General features: G+C 40.7%; 1 long non-coding RNA gene across 1 annotated transcript in view; it reads left to right on the plus strand.

Annotated features, from left to right (window-relative positions):
• Window positions 1-19,601, plus strand: part of LOC141585442 (uncharacterized) — a 139,308-nt gene that overhangs the window by 78,925 nt on the left and 40,782 nt on the right. Inside the window, exon 2 of the long non-coding RNA XR_012518918.1 lies at window positions 18,117-18,230. This is a non-coding gene — a long non-coding RNA (uncharacterized LOC141585442). The remainder of the gene's footprint in view (window positions 1-18,116; window positions 18,231-19,601) is intronic.

Raw genomic sequence — 19,601 nt, forward strand, 5'->3', positions numbered from 1 at the left:
TGGGTTTTTTTTTTTTTTTTTTTTCTTAAAACTTTGACTCTTGCTATAAACTCTACATAGGCCTTTTTGTCCACAATAGATCATTTTTTATTCAACACAAAAAGATGTATTTAGTTTCCACATGTTTACTAGATCGATATTTCATGGCATTCCATGAAGAGACTCATGACTTCTAGAAACTTAAGCACATGAAATATAACTCTTTCATTAACATCAAGCGTGGTGGTTCACATCTGTGATCCCAGCACTTTGGGAGGCTAAGGTGGAAGGATTGCTTGAGGCCAGGAGTTTGAGACCAGCCTAGGCAACGTGGGAAGACCCTGTCTCTATGAAAAAAAAAAAAAAAAAATTAGTCAGGCATGGTGTCTCACACCTGTGGTCCCAGCTACTTGGGGGACTGAGGCTGGACAGTCGCTTGAGCCCAGGAGGTCAAGGGTGCAATGAGCTGGGTTCATGCTACTGCACTCCAGCCTGGGTGACAGTGAAACCTTGTCTCAGGGGAAAAAAAAAGCATTTTAATTGTGCTCTGATTTCTATTTATAATAATATAATATATGCATTAAAGCAAAGCACAAAATAATGTAGCACCTTGCTGTGAGTTTGCAGGTTTCGCCAGGCCACATCACTATCCACGGATGCTTACTAACACTTTTCTTTCTCACTTATTTCTGACTACTGGCTATGTAGTTTCTTTCTTATTAGTTAATGGATGCCTTTTATAATTTACATTTTAATTGATCTTTTAGAAATGTTTATCATTTCTCCCAGAGAAGGCTACATCTGCCCTTTTTGGTACTTATGGCTGATTTTCCCTTCATCTGGGAAATGCTTTTCACTGGACAACAATAGTTCAGTGATTCTCAAACTTGGCTTCAATCACCTGGGGAGCTTTTAAAATGTCAGATTCCCACACAGAGCCCTTGGCCAATTACACTGGAATTTTGGTATGAGATCCAGAAATGTTCTCTATTAAACCTCTTCAAGTGAGTCTGATGTAAAGCCAAGGTTATGACTGCTGCCTTAGACAGAATTATAACTTGGCTTCTCTGTAATACTCCATATTATAACTTGTCTTCTCTATATTATAACTTGGCTTCTGTGTAATACTCAGAGATACCATGATTCACCGACCTGTTTTCCCACCATTCCCCTCACTCCATCTCCTGGTCCCTAAATATTTTTATACCGTCAACCCAGATAAAACAGAGCAGCTATTAAGGCAAAGTCAATTTGATTTCTTCCTGTTCATCATCTACATTTTTCTTTTACCATGGGAGTTTCAAAGCTTAGAATGAAAGGCCAAAGTAGGATTTTAGAAAATAGCGATGAATCCTCTCTACGATCTTACCTCATGACTTTTGTCATTATTTCCTAATGTTAGCTTTGCTCAGTGACCAAGGATGTTTCAAAAAGCCTTAGTAAACTTTATGAGCATTAATTGATACTGAGTAGTTGTGGTTCTTCATTTGACTTCATTTAATATGAATCATAAGTTCTGTGTATTATCCAAAATGTAAATTGAACTCTTTTGTTGTCTATTTATTCAAGACAGGGAAGATCGCAAAGTTCTCATGGGCAGGATTACCCCTTACTCATTTATCTATCTGCATGTCCAGTAGAGAACCCAACTTAAAGTCATGGCCCTTAGATAAATCGATTAGTTAAACATCAATGAACAGATGAAAAATGCTGGAATGCATAAATGAAAGCTAAGCACTTATCGAAGTCAAATCACAGAGTTCATTAATAAAGGCAGGTGGCATATACCTACTTTGTGTCCACAGTTATCAGAGGAGAGTTAAAATACATTCAAGCAAAAACAATCCAAAAATCCAGACGGCAAATTAAAATAACAGAGTGTTGGGATCTAACAGACTCTTACTCAATATATTTCCTGGCAAAGCTAGAGCCAGCCTTTGGGGCCATCAGGTGTTACCGCTACAGGTTGAGCTGGAAGTGACAGTCCGTGGGGCAGGAGAGTAGATTAGAAAATTCAACTGGATCACAATTGAACTGCATATTATTTATTAATTCATTTAAAAAAGAACAGACTACTGAAGTGGGAAGAATGCTTTTTCTGGTTTCAGGACACCTAGCCTTAGCTCTAGTACTGACTAGCTGTATGACCTTAACAGTGTCATTTAATCTATATGCATTCAGGAATAATATTATCTTTAAACTTCACAAAGATAATTATTGGAAGCCCAAGTTCTGTGATTTTTAGATCCAGAGATGGGATAGATATAGACTGAAATGTTTCTCCAAAATTTATAGGCTGAAAATCTAGCCCCCAATGTGACTGTATCTGGAGATGGGGCCTCTAGGAATTAATTAAGTTTAAATAGGGTCATAGGGCTTGGGACCTTAATTCAATAGTGTGGTGGCCTTTTAAGAAAAGGAAGATTCTAATCAGGTGTAGTGGCACATGCCTGTAGTTTTAGCTACTCAGGAGGCTGAGGCAGGAGGATCAGTTGAGCCTAGGCGTTTCACTCCAGCCTGGGTAACATAATGAGAACCCATCTCTTTAAAAAACAAAAAGAAAATGAAGATTTTCTCTTTCTCTTTCTCTCTCTGTCTTATCTCTCTTTCCTCCATGTGAAGACACAGCAAGAAGGCAGCTATCTGCGAGCCAGGAAAAGAGCAGTCATTAGAAGCTGACCATGTTGGCACCCTGATCTCAGACTTGCAGCCTTCAGATCTGTGAGGAAATGAAGTTCTGCCTATGAAATACCCAGTCTATAGTAATTTGTGTGGCAGCCTGGGCTGACTACAGTGGGGGAAATGGCAGCCATGTAGGAGTCACATAGAAGCCACAGGTCTGGAGTGTTGGAATGCAGACAGCAAAGTTCTCATCCTTCCCAATCAAGATAGTTTTTTCCTGTTGTGTTAGTCAGCATGAGAAAGATTATGCTACAGTGACAAACATCCCCAAAATCTCAGTGGCTGACAAAGTCACTCTGTCCCAGAGTGCCAGAGGTTCCATCTCAACATGTGCTTTTAAGATTGCAAAGACAGCCAGGCATGGCGGCTCATGCCTGTAATCCCAGCTCCTTGGGAGACTGAGGCAGGTGAATGACCTGAGGTCAGAAGTTCAAAGCCAGTCTGGCCAACATGACAAAACCCCATCTCTACTAAAAATATAAAAAATTAGCCAGCCATCGTGGCACATGCCTGTAATCCCAGCTACTCAGAGGCTGAGACAGGAGAATCATTAGAACCCAGGAGGTGGAGGTTGCAGTGAGCCAAGATGGCGCCACTGCACTCCAGCCTAAGCAATAGAGCAAGACTCTATCTCAGAAAAAAAAAAAAAAAAAAAAAAAAGATTGTAAAGGCAAGGAGAGAGGATGTGATGACTCATGAACTGGCCCTTAAAGCATTTTCCCAGAAGTAATATACATCTGTTCACATTTCACTGGCCAGAGTAAATCACATGGTCATGCCTGGTATTGAGATCGGCAGTAAAAATGCACTCGTACTGTGTGCACAATGGAGAAGAGGAAATAGGAATAGATCAGGGGCCACGTGGATGACTCTCCTCCAGGAGTACAGTGTTGGGGATGGCCCGGCCCTCACAGTGACACACTACAGTCAACATGAAGGGATTCAGGAGGTAGACGGTGGCACAGAAGATGCCTAGATTAGTTAGTTGCCCCAACTTTTGGGGCACCACAGAGAATACAAAAGTGTGTTACCTCTTTTCCAGGAATTTTCCATGGAAGTGATTATAAAGACATATACATGAAAATAATTAAGTAATAATAGCAGGCCAAGAGTGATACATCAAAATGGGTGACGTGCATAAAGTGAATTATGCAATTTCAGAGAAGATGGAGATTATTCTGCCATAAAGTCATTAAGAAAAATTCCATAGACTTGAGCTAAACATTTAAATACAAGCAAGCTTCCATGGGGTAAGAGAAGGAAAAGGGCCGGGCATGGTGGCTCATGCCTGTAATCTCAGTACTTTGGGAGGCCAAGGTAGGAGGGTCACATGAGCCCAGGGGTTCAAACCAGCCTGGGCAACATAGTGAGACTCCATCTCAAAAAGGGAAAAAAAAAAAAAGAGAGAATGGAAAGAGGATTCAAGGCAGGAAAATGGCAGGAGGAAAGGATTAGAGAGTGAATTTGGGGGCATGTTCAAAAAGCAAAAGGAAGACAAGCTAAACTGAATCAGAAGTTTCTTCATAGGAATAACAGAGTTTGAATTTTGCTTTGTAATCTTTGAAGGTCATGTCTGTGTGTCTGTATTTAAGTAGGCGGTGATGTTTGAGTTTCAGAATAATTTATCTGATGGGCAAATATTAAATAAACCAGAAAAAAGGAGTCACTTTATACTGTGCAATAGCCTATGGGATGAGCACCTGGAAATGAGTGTGCATTATAGGAACTAAAACTAAGGTATGATAAATGAAAAATAAGATGAATCTATAGGTTTACTTTAGGACTGGTATGCCCTGTGAAACAAGGGGGTGGAAAAGCAAAGATGATGTCAAGGTTTGGAGCGTAAGTGATCCTCACTGAATCAGGAAGGAAACCAAGGGAAAACAAATCTCTCCATGTTCTAAGACAGCATCTAAAAAATCATCTTGTTAGAATTATGATGGGAACTTATATTAACAGACTAACAGGTTGGAAATGTCTGCTTATTGAAGTGATCAAACCTTACAAGAATGCATCAATTACTAAGGTAACTTTAAGCAGACATTTGATATCATTTATTTTCAAAAGCATGAGTCTACATTTATTCCATGAAATTACCTTCTAACTGAAAATATTCATTCCAAGCTTTCTGGTTTTATCAGAAAAAAAAAATTCAGTAGTATGGTCACATATGCAACATATCTTGAAGCTTTATATCCTTGAACTTAGAGGCCAGAACAAATCTTTACGTGATCCAAATAAAACATAATCAGAAGGTTAAAGCACAGGAATATGTTTCTGTATCAAATGCACCTTCTGAATAAATTCCATTTGTTTTAACTCTTTCCAATGATAAAATTGATAGAAACATCAGTATTCTTCAGTGGCATAATCTAAAAGAAAATATCCTTTTTAAATGTATCTTGCAATTATTTTTCCATTACACAGAGCAGCAATCACAAGTATAGCAACTACTTCTATCACTTAGTAATTTTGGCAAGCAGTACCAGCATTATCCAAATAAAAACAATTAATCTAAGTCATTAGATCAGAGTCCTATATTCTCTTTGATGTGAAACTTTATTCATTGTGCTATCTATCTCATTTGAATTGAGCTCTATCCGGTTAACATCCACATTCTGCCCTGCTGCCTAACGGCTTGCTCTGATATCATTTCCCTTTTTTTCTGAAATTTTATTGCACTTTCTGCCTTCACACTTCATTTAGACTTGTCATTTTCTATGCTTATTCCTTGTTTTCTTTTCACTAGTGACTATGGAAAAATCTTCCTACAGGATTGAGAAACAAACTAAATGACATCTCCTCTAGGCTGTTCCAGATAGACCCAGAAGGTGGGACGTTCTGCAGTTCAGCTGGCCATGGTAGATGCTCAAATACACACTATCTCTTTGGCAAGACAATCATGAAAAAAAAGACTGTGCTCTATGAAATAATGTCTGGGATATGTAGCAGGTGCATTTCATGTTCCTGGGTTAGAACACTATCTGGAAAAGCCAGGAATAAAAGAATTGAGGAGAAATATGAGAAGAAAAATAATGGACAGGAAAAGTGGGAGACTGTTAACTTAAAAAGTAGCTAACAGGCCAACACATGCAATATGATCTAGAAAAAGAGATTTGGAAGGATAAATGCTAAGAATGTAACAGTCACAATCAGTAGGTCATAGGTCTTTTTATTATCTTAGTGCTGGTTTCTCTGTATTTTCTTACATTCTACAAAGTACTCTTACTCCTTCTATAATAAAAAAAGGTTTTACAAGAATTTTTTTTTTTTTTGAGACGGAGTCTTGCTCTGTCACCAGGCAGTGCAGTGGCGCAATCTCGGCTCACTGCAACCTCCACCTCCTGGGTTCAAGCAATTCCTCTGCCTCAGCCTCCTGAGTAGCTGGGACCACAGGCACGTGCCACCACGTCCGGCTAATTTTTTTATATTTTTAGTAGAGACGGGGTTTCACCGCGTTGGCCAGGATGGTCTCGATCTCTTGACCTCGTGATCCGCCCACCTCGGCCTCCCAAAGTGCTGGGATTACAGGCATGAGCCACTGCACCTGGCTAGAGGTTATTATTTTTAAGAGAGAAGTCTCCCTGTATTCCCAGCTCTCCTATCCCTGGCCCATATCTGCTTACACTCCCATATTACATGTTGATTATACCAAGGAGCTCAGCCAGGGAGCTGGGAGAAATCCTAGGTGTTTCACGTTCCCTCACCCACCACAGATTTTACCACCTAAACATTTCTTCAATCTTTTCATTTCTCTTCTCTCCTACCACTGACTTTGATCCAAGCTTATTACCTTCCACTGAGTGTGAAGAGTTTGTTTCCCTCCAATCTTCTTGTCTCTCGTCAGGTTCTCTTCTCCACCAGAATGAGCTAAAATGGCAACACTATCCCTTGGTGGTTCCCCATGAGATATGATCCATGCTCAGTGTGGATGAGCTGGAGGTCTCTTCAGTTCCCTGCCCATGGGGATCGCTTTCATCTTCACTTACTCCACAGTGTTCGAAGCGTTAGCCTTACTGGGCTCCACATAGCTCCCAGCACACTGTATGCCCTGCTTTTTCTCAAGTGTTTCCCTATGCATAGAAAACCCACCTCTCTCTCCTTTAAATGTCCTTCTCTACTATCCCTTACCTACAGATGGCAAATTCCTGTAATTCTTCAATGATTATTTCTCCAGCAACCCTTCCCTGACAGGCCCTGGCAATCAGACTGAGTGTTCCTCTTGGTGTTCAAGGCACTGTGAAGACTCCAGCTCCTACAGTTACCATTGGCCCCATTGTAGGAAGCTCTGAGCTTCACACACCTTTTATTAGGTGTATTATCTTGTTAATCTTGTGGGCTGTGGGGATGTGGGGAGGGGGGTTAAGAAGGAACGTTGGGGGGTTGGGGGGGTGGAAAGAACATGTGTCTGCAGCATTCAATAGCAAATGTGGTTCTTCTAAAAACTAAGGACACTGAGTTTTTACCACCCGTTGTCTATCCAGGTGCATTGGCAAAAGAGGCATAGCAGATAAGGCCCCATAAGGCCTGACCACACACGATGTGTCAAGGGGCTTTTATCTCTCGAGCACTGTGGACACAGAGCAATCAGAATTGCTCCATATTCTGAGAACATACGCAGAGCCTGTGGCATTCTGGTTATCTCTGTCCTGAAAGGATTTCCAGCTTCACGAGCTCCCATCTGCAAAGCCCTCCCAAGTCTTGAGAGCAGAGGTTGCATTCCTTCCCAGAGTCTTCGCATAAGCCCTCTTTACGAGATCCTCTTGCAAACTCTGTTGGGAAGAGATGTGGGACCAAAGCAGTTTTCTCTTCTCTGCAGCCACACTGCAGTGTCCTGCAGTTGTAGGGCGCTCTCAGATGGCCTTTACCATAGGCCTCCTGTCACCATTTCATCTCTGCTTTTATTTTACTGCACCATAGTTTGGGTTTGATCTGTGGCACAAATCTCAGTATATAAAAAGCAAAGCAAGCTTGTAATCATTTAACTGTAAGTAACACAGGTCTGCCCCTGGCCATCTCTTCCTACAGTCTCCATTAATTCAATTATTCTCTGGTTTATCTCTTAGTATTTGGAGCACAATATAAAGCAACTTTGGTCAAAATCACACTGGTATCATCTATGTTCCCAAAATAGCACATTTGAATTTTTTTCAATTGCCTTCTACAAATTATTAAATTCTCTTTTTTCTGCCAAGTTCTCTAGATGTTTCTTCAATATCTCACGTTCCATTGTTGGAGAGGAGACATCTCAAGCTAAGCTGACTTTAGTTCTTGTGGTGGTAATATCTTCCTAAGCCTTCCCTTCTTTTACGTCATGGCAGAATGGACTGTCAGCCATGTGGCTAGGCTGGGGCCTGGATTTCCCAGGCCAGAGTCTGCTGAGTGCTGGTTTAGCATTGAAATGCTGAGAAGAGACAATAGGAGCACCTGGAGGGTGGAGGCAGAAGCCCGGGCTGGGGTCCAGGAGCCAAAGGTTTCAAGGTCCAGAAGAGGAAAACATGGAAAAGCAGGGCAAAATCTGGCAGGGTCAGGAAGGCATCCTAGTCCTTCATTTCCTGAGCCAGCAGGTACAGGAGACAAGAATGAAGAAGACAGCCTCAATTCAAGAGCTGGGTTTAGGGAGATAAGATCTTTTCCAAATTTAGACATTTCACCATGATACTGCTATGGTTTGGTTCGTCCCTACCAAAAGTCATGTTGCAATTTGATCCCCTGTGTGGCAATGTTGTGAGGTATTTGAGTCATGGGGACTGATGACTCAACAATATATCAGTGTCCACCAATGCCCTCCTGCTGGGGTAAGTTCTCACAGGAGTGGATTGGTTCCCACTGAGAGCAGATTGTTAATGTGTCTGGCTTTCTCGGTTTCACTCTCTCGCTCACTCTCTTGCCATGGGATCTCTTTGCTCACTCCACTTCCTTTCCTACTGGCCACTGTGACTGGAAGCAGCCAGAGGTCCTCACCAGACACAGATGCCCAGTCTTGAACTTTCCAGCCACCAAAATCATGAGCTAAAAAGCCTTTTATTCTTTAGAAATTATCCAATCTCCGGTATTGTTATAGCAACACAAAATGCACTAAGACAAATACTTTGTTTTTCCATTCATTGGAACACGTGTGGTATATTCTCTCTTTTTCTATTCCTGATCACTGTCTTGCTTATGATTACCCATCTCAAGTCTTTGTTCTTGGATTTTAAATTTAAATTTTAAATGTTTTTAGATTTATAAAATATTTGTTTCTCTGCTCAATTTCATTTATCATTTCTGATTATTTGGTCTATTTACTTTTTAAATAACAATGGTTGACAGATTAGCAGCTCTCCATAATTTATTTTTTATATCTACCTCTTTATTTAAAATATTTGCTTCAGAATACAACAAAAACAAAAATAAATAGATGGAACCTAATTAAACTAAAAATCTTCAGCACAGCAAAAGAAATAATCAGCAGAGTAAACAGACAACTGACAGAGTAGGAGAAAATATTTGCAAACTATGCACCTGACAAAGGACTAATATCCAGAATCTACAAGGAACTCAAACAAATCAACAAGAAAAACCCAGTAATCCCATCAAAAAGGTGGCTAAGGACATGAATAGACAATTCTCAAAAGAAAATGTATGGCCAAAAAAACACATGAAAAAATGCTCAACATCACTTTTTTTGTCAGGAATATCAAAATCAAAATCACAATAAGATACCACCTTATTCCTGCAAGAACGGCCATAATTTAAAAAATACAAAAATAACAGGTGTTGGCATGGATATGGTGAAAAGAGAACACTTTTACACTGCTGGTAGGAATGTAATCCACTGTGGAAAACAGTGTAGAGATTCACTAAAGAACTGAAAGTAAAACTACTATTTGATCTAACAATTCCACTACTGGCTATCTACCCCGAGGAAAATAAGTCATTATATGAAAAAGAAATTTGCCAGGTGTGGTGGCTCATGTCTGTAATCCCAGCACTTTGGGAGGCTGAGGCGGGCAGATCACTTGAGTTCAGGAGTTCAAGATCAGCCTGGCCAACATGATGAAACCCCGTCTCTACTAAAAATACGAAAAATTAGCCAGGCATCGTGGTACATGCTTGTAATCCCAGCTACTTGGGAGACTGAGGCAGGAGAATGGCTTGAATCTGGGAGGAGGTAGAGGTTGCAGTGAACCAGGATTGCACCATTGCACTTCTACCTGGGTGGCAGAGCAAGACTTCATCTCAAAAAAAAAAAAAAAAGAAAGAAAGAAAAGAAAAAGAAAATTGCTCTCTCATGCTTATAGCAGCACAATTCACAGTTGCAAAAATATGGAACCAGCCTCAATGCCCATCAACCAACAAGTGAACAAAGAAAATGTGTTACATATACCATGGAATACTACTCAGCCATGAAAAGGAACAATATAATGGCATTTGCAGCAACCTGGATGGAGTTGAAGACCATTATTCTATATGAAGTAACTCAGGAATGAAAAACCAAACATCATATGTTCCCACTTATAAACGGGAGCTAAGCAATGAAAATGCAAAGGCATAAAAATGATATTATGGACTTGGGGACTGGGGTGGGGTGGGAAGGATGGGAGTGGGGTGAGGGATAAAAGATTGCACATTAGGTACAGTGTACACTGCTTGGGTGATGGATGCACCTAAACCTCAGAAATCACCACTAAAGAACATTTCCATGCAACCAAATACCACCTGTTCTCACCAAACTATTGAAATTTTAAGAGAGAACAGTAGAGCAGGTAATTACATTAAAAAATACATATATAAAACGAGCAAAACACCAAAACAGCCTACCTCCTAGGATTGTTATGAAGATTTATTAAAATATATGAAGTGCTCCAAGCCTCACATATAGTAAGTACTCAATAAATACTGTTTTTAATATAAATAAACAAAAATAATTACTTCAGAAGAAAACACAGGAAAATATTCTTGTGGCTTTGAGTTAGGGCAAAGATTTTTTAGATGGGGGATAAAAAGCACAAACTATAAAGGAAAATGAAAAGACATCACTTTGGGAGGCCAAAGTGGGTGGATCAGTTGAGGCCAGGAGTTTGAGACCAGCCTGGTTAAGATGGTGAAACCCTGTCTCTACTAAAACTACAAAAATAACTGGGTGTGATAACACATGCCTGTAATCCCAGCTACTTGGGAGGCTGAGGCAGGAGAATTGCTTGAACACAGGAGGCAGAGGTTGCAGTGAGCTGAGATGGTGCCACAGTGAGCTAAGGCTGCGCTTCAGCCTCGGTGATGAGTGAGACAAGGTCTCAAAAAGAAAAAAAGAAATGATGGGCCATAGATTGAAAATATGTATGTGCCCAGAATGGAAAAAAAAAACTCTTATAACTCAGTAAGAAGGATACAAATAATCCAATTGGAAAATATGGGTTAAAAAAGTTTCAACTACACATTTACAAAATGAGAATAAATGAATGGTCAAGAAGCACACAGAAAGATGTTTATTTAATATCATCAGTCAGTAGAGAAATACAGGTAAAATCTAAAATTAGACACCATAGCACAGCCAATAAAATGGCTAAAATTAAAATAATACCAAGTGTACGTGAGGATGTGGTGTGACGAATCCTCATCTGTTGCTGGTAAGAATGTAAATGTTACAAACCTTTAGAAAATAGTTTGACAGTTTCTTTAAAGGTTAAATATGCATTTAACATATGTATGTACCAACATACCAATGTACCAACATTTTCATCCCTGGATACCTACCCAAAAGAAATGGAAACATATGTTCACATAAAGACTTTCATGTGAATGCTCACAGTAGCATTATTCATAATAACCTCCAAAACGGAAACAACCCAAATGCTTACCTATGAATAAACAAAATGTGGTGTATTCATACAAGGGACCAAGCAATAAAAAGAACTACTAAAATGAACAACGTAAATAAATCACAAAAACACTTCCGCTAAGTGAAAGAAGCCAGACACAAAAGAGTATATACTGTATGATTTCATTGATAAACACTTCTATAAAAGCAAAACTGCAGTGACAGAAAACAGATTAGCAGTTTCCTAGGGCTAAGGCCTGAAGTGGGAGTAGAGACTTCAGTGGGGGTAGGGGCTCAAGGGAAGGTCTGGGAGTGAGGAAAGTGCTGGAAACCTTGTAATTGCAGCTGCACAACAGTCTGCATTGACCAAAACTCATCCAACTGTGTGCCTAAAATGGACAATTGTGAATGACTTACTTAGACCTCAGTCAAGTAAAAAAAAAAAAATCCTTCACACTCTGAATCATTTTCTTAAGCTAGTTATCTACAAGGATAGAGTTTTCTACAGTGAGAACTAAGAATGTATTAACTACATTATTCTTCTGTTTAATGAGCAAGTCTATGTCCTGGGAGGAAAGATTTTTTTCTAAGCATTCATAAATTTACTGGTGCATTTTTCCAGAGTTCCATTTGTTTTCTCTTTCCTCGCTGTACTGCGTGATGTGCTGCTCTTTGATAACTATGTTGAGAGGTTCTCTCCAAAGCCTGCAAGTTTGGAAGGAAAGACTGAGGGCACATGGAGGAGCACGTCTATGGAGCTTGGGACCAAAGAATACCGAGCAGAAAGCAGGCCCAGGCTGAAGGTTGGGACACCACTTCCCTGCACGTGGCCAGCAGGACTCCTCCAAGTGTAGCCAAAGAAAGAACAACCCAGCAGGGCAGTGCTTTTTAAACCCTGTCATCAGACTCAGAGAACAAAGATTGGAGCTGGCTCGGGTGAGCTTGGGCCAGAGGGAGGAGAGGGAAGATAGAGGTAAGGGACAGTGCCAAGGTGGCAGGAGCTGTCTCTAATTTGCCGGGAGAGCAGAGAATTGGAGGCATGCCTATAGAATCTGGAACAGTTTCAGTTCTTCTGCTTCTCACAGTGGCTACTGGACATTCTCTCCTTTCCAGATGGACACATTAAAGGCTGGGAGAGGAAGCTGCTCCTCTCCCCATGCCTCAACCCCTCCTCTAAGTACTCCAAGCACTCTCTTTTGGAGCTCCTGAAATCCCTAAGCAGGATGAGTTCCTTGAGATCCCAAGGTGCACATGTACTTAAGGAGATATGTTTTTTTCAAAGAAAATAACAACGATGTGAACAGTGTCTTTACATCTCTTTAAAAAAAATTCCTTTGGTTCTTGTCTTGTGGGCAATATATCCCTTGCAAAGAGATAATGAAATAACTAATTTTCTGAGTCGTATCATAGGAGCATCTGCTATTAGAACTGGCCTGCTAAAATCTAATTCTTCCCCTCTAAATTCTATCTTCATCTACTTTCCTGCCTTCTTTCCCATTTTTCACACCAAGTAATTGTACCAGGATGCACCCGAGTGCAGGTGCATCCATTGCAATGTTTTGCTCTGGAGGATGGAAACCATGTTAAAGAGCATCTCTGTGTTTTCAATGCACCTCGTCCCTCCAGTGACCATTCTTGAGCTATTGCTAAGTTTCATTTAATTGAGCTGGAGTCATCCTTTGGAAACGGCAGGGAGGACAACAAGAATACAAAAGCCTCTCAATAAATCCTCAAATGTAGGTGGGAAGGGAGAAATAGGAAGGTACTAGGGGATAATTTCAGAAAGTAGGTGGGAACAAACGACTTGCAGAACAAACAGGCTCAGAGAGAGTCTTATGAACGAAGCAGCACCTGCTGATGACTGCAAAAAGGAAGAGACGGTTATTATCTGAAGACTCCAATAGACTGGCATATTGTTCTGGCCCAGTGCCAGGCGCACGTGATGATCTGGCTGAGATTATCAGAGCTCTTCTGTTAAAGCACAGATCACATGTGTGCTGAGAATGTGTTCTTTCTCTGGGTTTGAGGTGACAGACAGCCATATCACATGCCATCCCTTTTTCCATCCTGATTCCAGCCAGGCAGTAAACCAAATCCTCACCCAGTCTGTCTCCACCATGTGGTTTCCCTAGCCAGCTGAACAAAATATTTTCAGAATGTGGAACATAAACAAAGTTCCTCCTGTTAGCAATTCTGTGACATTTACTTGTGGTTTATTTTATTTTACTTTAAGTCACATTTAAATTCAAAAGATTGCCAGCCTGCATGATGCATGTAAACAAATCAGAAATATAGATTAGAATTGCAACTGATTAGTTAGCTGTGAAAGTATCTGTTCAAATGGAAGCAGGGAGAGGAAAATCTATTATGCTCCTGGGATATTGCTTCTCCACAGGAAATTCAATTGTGAGAAGGGCTTTAAAAGCAATGACTTCCCTCATTTGTGTTTTCTACACACTGGTTACTGTAAACACTAATAGAACACCTCGGTGGAACCTCTGGTTGGGCTCGCGTGACACAGCTTTACAGGGAAAACCAGGGAGCAGTTCCAAGAGGGAAAAGGAAGACCGGCAAACGCACCTCAGCAGATGGTAATCACAAAATGTATGTCCCTCGCACTATTGGAGATGTTTTTTAAGAAAATTCAATTTTCCACGTTTATTATTTTCCATTGTTTAAAAGTGCGTGTCTACGTTGCATGATGCTGAATGATAAAGGTTGTATGAACCTTCCGATATTCACTAAGAATCTGAATCAAGGCCAGGCGTGGTAGCTCAAGTGCTGTAGTCTCAGCACTTGAGGAGGCCAAGGCAGGCAGGTTGCTTGAGCCCATTAGTTAGAGACCAGCCTGGAAAACATAATAAGACCCTGTCTCTACAAAAAAATAAGAAAAAAAAAAATTAGCCAGGAGTGGTGGCATGCACCAGGAGTACCAGCTACTTAGGAGGCTGAGGTAGGAGGATCATTTGAGCCCCAGAAGTCAAGGCTGCAGTGACCTATGATCGCGCCAGTGCACTCTAGTCTGGATGACAAAGTGAGACCCTGCCTCACAAAAAAAAAAAAAAGGAATTCAAGATTTGCCTTTGTTTATTCATTTCCTCTAAAATATCCTCTGTCTTCCAAATCAATAGGGAGCCAAAGTGAGCATAACAACTTTACTATTAGGTAAATATTAGTTAAGTATTTACCCACAGGCCTACAGGAGTAACGTTTTCCTGTCACAATGCCATGAACTATACATTTTCTAAAATCTTGTTGCCAATTTATTTACACCACCGTCTTGTTTATACTATTTGGAAGGTGGTAAGAGAATGTAAAAATTTACTGAATGATGCATTTCTTTGACTTCTTTTTGGTATCTTCTGAATCGTGGTCAAGTAGCAGTCTTAGGGTACAGATGAGCCAGGCAGCAGCAGATGAAGACGCCTGTATGCTCACTGCGTCTTCAGTGCGACCTTCTTCACTCCAAAGTAATGGTTCCCAGCTCACCCCAGAGGTCATATACTTTCTCAAGTGATACCACCTGTATCTTGATTCACAAAAGGATCTTCCTCAGAATAAAGCCCCGTGGAAAAAGATGATGTGCCCTATAAGATTACGCCCCTGGAGGATTGGAAGAACAATTACCTTGAAACACACATTATTTGGATCATTTGTCGAAAGCAGAAGCAACTTCCTCTAACAAGTGAGATGTGAAAAGTTTTCATCCCAGGAGAAAGAGATAGCTCAAGAATGGGTACTTGAGTCATGTGGGAGATAAGAGAGGATAATCTGTGTTTTGAGATCAGCGGCTCTGTGAATAGATTTTGGTTCCAAGCCTGAGCATTCTGACAAAGAAAGAGTGAAACTTCATTCTTAAAGCCCTGGAACGAAATAGAACACTCCTACAGGGTGACAAACAGAAGTTTAATCTTCCCATGTATTTCTGGTTTCTTTTATAAACGTAAATTTCAACTCAATCTTTCATTAATTTGTTCTGAAAACAAATCATTTATGATCGGTCGTGGAATATTTCTTGTCAATCTCGTTGAGTTACTGTACTACATTTGTCTGTGTTTTCTGTGTCCAGAATCTTCTACTTTTAGCTGTATGCCCCCATTTTTATTTCTTATAGTACATGCATAAACGATATGGAAGTCTGACTTTAATTAGAAATTCACTTGTAATTCACATCTTCAGCATTTCAATGAGAACTGTTTTCATTGTGAATAATTCTTACTGAAAGAAGAGTCTTGCTTAGATCTAACTTGAATCTCCTTGATCTAAAATTAAAACCATGCTTGTCTATTTTATTATGAGGAGAATTTTCATGCTTTCTACTTAGAATTTCAACTTGACTCATCGAAGAAATGGCAACTACCTATGCCCCATCAGAGAGTTCTGGGGAGGGATATGGAAGAGCTTGATACCCATTCAACTGCCTTTCACGCATGATGAAGTGTCTCTACAATCTGTTTAGTCCTAATCCTTCATTCCCTGATGGACTAGAGGAAAACATGTTCTTGGCTGCTTCCTGTCCCCTGAGTATGATGATGTACAGTAAAACCTGCTTGGTACTCCTCCCCCAAGGGTAGTCCAGGGACTGGAAATCTTTAAAAAACAATTGCGGGGCAAGGAGCCCTACCTTGGCCCCCAGTTGGGATTACATTCTCAAATATTTTTCCTGCACTGAAGATTTTAAAAAGTGGGAGTGAAGATTCATTGATCTGGCCATTTTATGAAACGTTCCTGTTAGTCCCCATGAGATAGGTCTGCATTGAGTCCATCTATCAGAGGTTGAAGAAGGCAGATGTTTCAGGCTCCAGCATCTAACATCTACATATTCCTAGAGAGATTCTTGTTCTTAAAATTGTTCTGCCTGCAAAGTAAGGCTCTCTGTAGTAACTAGCCCTCAACAAAATCTTGACTGTGTAGCCATGGTGTTAGTCACTCTGTGAGATCCTAAAGAGAAGAAGCCCAGCAGGGGTTGGTGGCTTATGCTTGTAATCCTAGCACTTTGGGAGGCCAAGGCAGATGGATCACCTGAAATCGAGAGTTCAAGACCAGCTGGGCCAACATGGCAAAACCCTGTCTCTCGTAAAAACACAGAAAATTAGCTAGGAGTGGTGGCAGGTGCCTGTAATACTAGATACTCAGGATACTGAGGCAGGAGAATCACTTGAACCTGGGAGGTGAAGGTTGCAGCGAGCCAAAATTGTGCCACTGTACTCCAGCCTGGGCAACAAGGCAAAAAGAGCAAAACTCCATCTCAAAAAAAAAAAAAAAAAAAAAAAAAAAGCCCTGGTCTCTAGCCCCAATATTTATCTCCGTTGATTCTAGCGACTTTACTCTTTTCCTTAGGTGTTAGTTTATAAGATATTAACAATTTGATAGCTTCCCTTGTGGATATTTCTAGTTTCTAAAACGTGATTCTGAGCATGCATGGAGAACTCTGCTGGGGACTCATCAAAATGAAATACAACTTCCTGATCTTGCAGAGTCAAAACTTTCCAGTTGTGTTAAACTTTAAAAATAGCTTCTTTCTCTAAACAACAGGCCCCTGTTTGGCTGTTAGTATAGCATCTGTGAGTAGATCATGCTTTCTGCCATTCTCACACTTCTAGAGCCATCCAGCTGGGCACAGCTCTCCCTGAAAACACAGATGGGTCATGCATCTTACCATTTGAGCTATCTATTTTGCTATTTAGCTAAAGAACAGCACACAGGTCCAGGGCAGAACTACTGAAGGATTTAGATTAAATGTTACCAGCTGGTTCAGTGCTCTATGGAATTTTGGGTATTACAATCTCTCCAGGGTTTTTTTATTTTTCAATTTTTGGTAAAATGGCTTGAAGTTACATTGCTAGCTCATCATCATATTACTCTGTCCCAGCTTCCTAAAATGTTTTTCTGTTAATCTGGTTTTCTGCTCCTATTAGTTTATCAGTGGGTAGTATTCTCTCAGGCTGAATAATAAAGTGTTCAGGGTGAATGTAGAAAAATTATTTTTCTGTCTCAAAAGTAATTGATAACCCCTCAAAAATCTATCAAGGAACTCATAAATAAAATTCATGTTTTAAAATGTGAAACCAAACATATACGATTCACATAGCATTTAAATTAATAAAAGAGAATATGGGCTGGGCATGGTGGATCCGGGATTATGGTGGCCTGTAATCCCAGCACTTTGGGAGGCCGAGGTGGGCAGACTGCTTGACCCCAGGAGTTAAGACCAGCCTGAGCAACATGGCAAGATCCCATCTCTACAAAAAATAGAAAAATTAGCCAGGCTTGGTGGCACATGTCTGTAGTTCCAGCTACTCAGGAGGCTGAGATGGGAGGATGGCCTGAACATAGGGAGGTTGAGGCTGTAGTAAGCTCTGATCACACCACTACACTCCAGCCTGGATGACAGAGTGAGATCCTATCTAAAAAAGAAAAAAAAAGAGGGATGATATGATACTTGATTTCATAAAAACAACCAATAGTATGGGTGTGGCAGCTCATGCCTATAATCCCAGTGTTTTGGAAAGTCAAGTCAGGAGGTTCACTTGAGGCCAAGAGTTCAAGGTTACAGGAAGCTGGGATCATGCCACTGCATGCAAGCCTGAGTGACAGAGACCTAATCTCTAAATTAAAAAAAAATCAAAATGTATGCCTTTATTCCATATTACAGACTATTTAAAAGACCCAGAGAGAGAGGAAGATAGAGAAGGACAAAGTATGGGGAAGACCCAATGGTGACAGAGATACAGAGAAATCCACAGAGAGAAGAGAAAGAGCAGCTCAGGTAAGTGAAGAACATTAAGTATAACAGCCCTCAACTATGGGATTTTAATTTGTTGCTACTAAACAATGAAACGTTTGCACAACTAGAGTATAAATGAAGAAATTATCCTTGGGGACTTCATGCCAAAAATAGATAGTCGAGATAGAACCTGAGAGCCAGTGTTCTCCCACTCCTGATTTCAAGAAAGAAATAATAGAAAAGAGAACAACTGTGCAGTATTTAGGGAAAAGAAACTTTATAGAGAGGAGTATCAAATAGGAGTTTGAAAGAGAAAAGAGTTAAGTCACTAGAACGAGGGTGTTGCTTTCAGCTGGTTTCTATACACCCTATAATCAGCCTTTCTTATAAATCTGAAGATACGCCATCTAAATGTGGCAGAAAACCCTTCAGTGAAAACACGACAGTGATTCTGGCTGAGCCAGAGTCCTCCCAGACCCCACCAGTGATGGGGTCATCGTGGTTCCCTGATAGAGTGACTCCTGGAGCTCTAGGCTCCCCTTTTTGTAGACATCAGTGTGGCTATGGTAAGATGAGATACAGAAGATGCGGCAGCCAATTCACACTGACTTGTGAGAACCATGGGTTTGTCTGTTTTCACACTGCCAATAAAGACTTATCTAAGACTGGTCAATTTACAAAAGAAAGAGGTTTAATTGGACTTACAGTTCCACATGGCTGGGGAAGCCTCACAATCATAGCAGAAGGGAAGACGGAGCAAGTCCCATATTACATGGATGGCAGCAAGCGAAGAGAGAATGAGGAAGACACAAAAGCAGAAACTCCGGATAAAACCATCAGATCCCATGAGACTTATCCACTACTTATGAGAACAGCATGGGGGAAGCAACCTCTATGATTCAGTTATCTCCCACCGGGTCCCTCCCACAACATATAGGAATTATGGGAGTACAATTCAAGATGAGATTTTGGTAGAAACACAGCCAAACCATATCAAACCAATTATTACATTTACAGGAATTTAGAGAACTCGCTGTTAAACCATCATTATTAAAAATTAAATTGGGCCAGGCACAGTGGCTCATGCCTGTAATCTCAGCACTTTGAGGCCAAGGTGAGTGGATCGCTTTAAGCTCAGTAGTTCAAGACCAGCCTGGCCAACATGGCCAAACACAGTCTCAGTAGTTCAAGACCAGCCTGGCCAACATGGCCAAACACATAAATACAAATTAGCTGGGCATGGTGGCACACACCTGTGGTTCCAGCTACTCAGGAGGCTGAGGCTGGAAAATTGCTTGAACCCAAGAGGTGGAGGTTGCATTGAGCTGAGATCGCATCATTGCACTCCAGCCTGGGCAACAGAGGGAGACTGTCTAAAAAAAACAAAAGCCCGAATTACATAAATGTACAATT

This window comes from Saimiri boliviensis, chromosome 8, assembly GCF_048565385.1.
Source record: "Saimiri boliviensis isolate mSaiBol1 chromosome 8, mSaiBol1.pri, whole genome shotgun sequence".
In the NCBI taxonomy this organism is placed as follows: Eukaryota; Metazoa; Chordata; class Mammalia; order Primates; family Cebidae; genus Saimiri; species Saimiri boliviensis.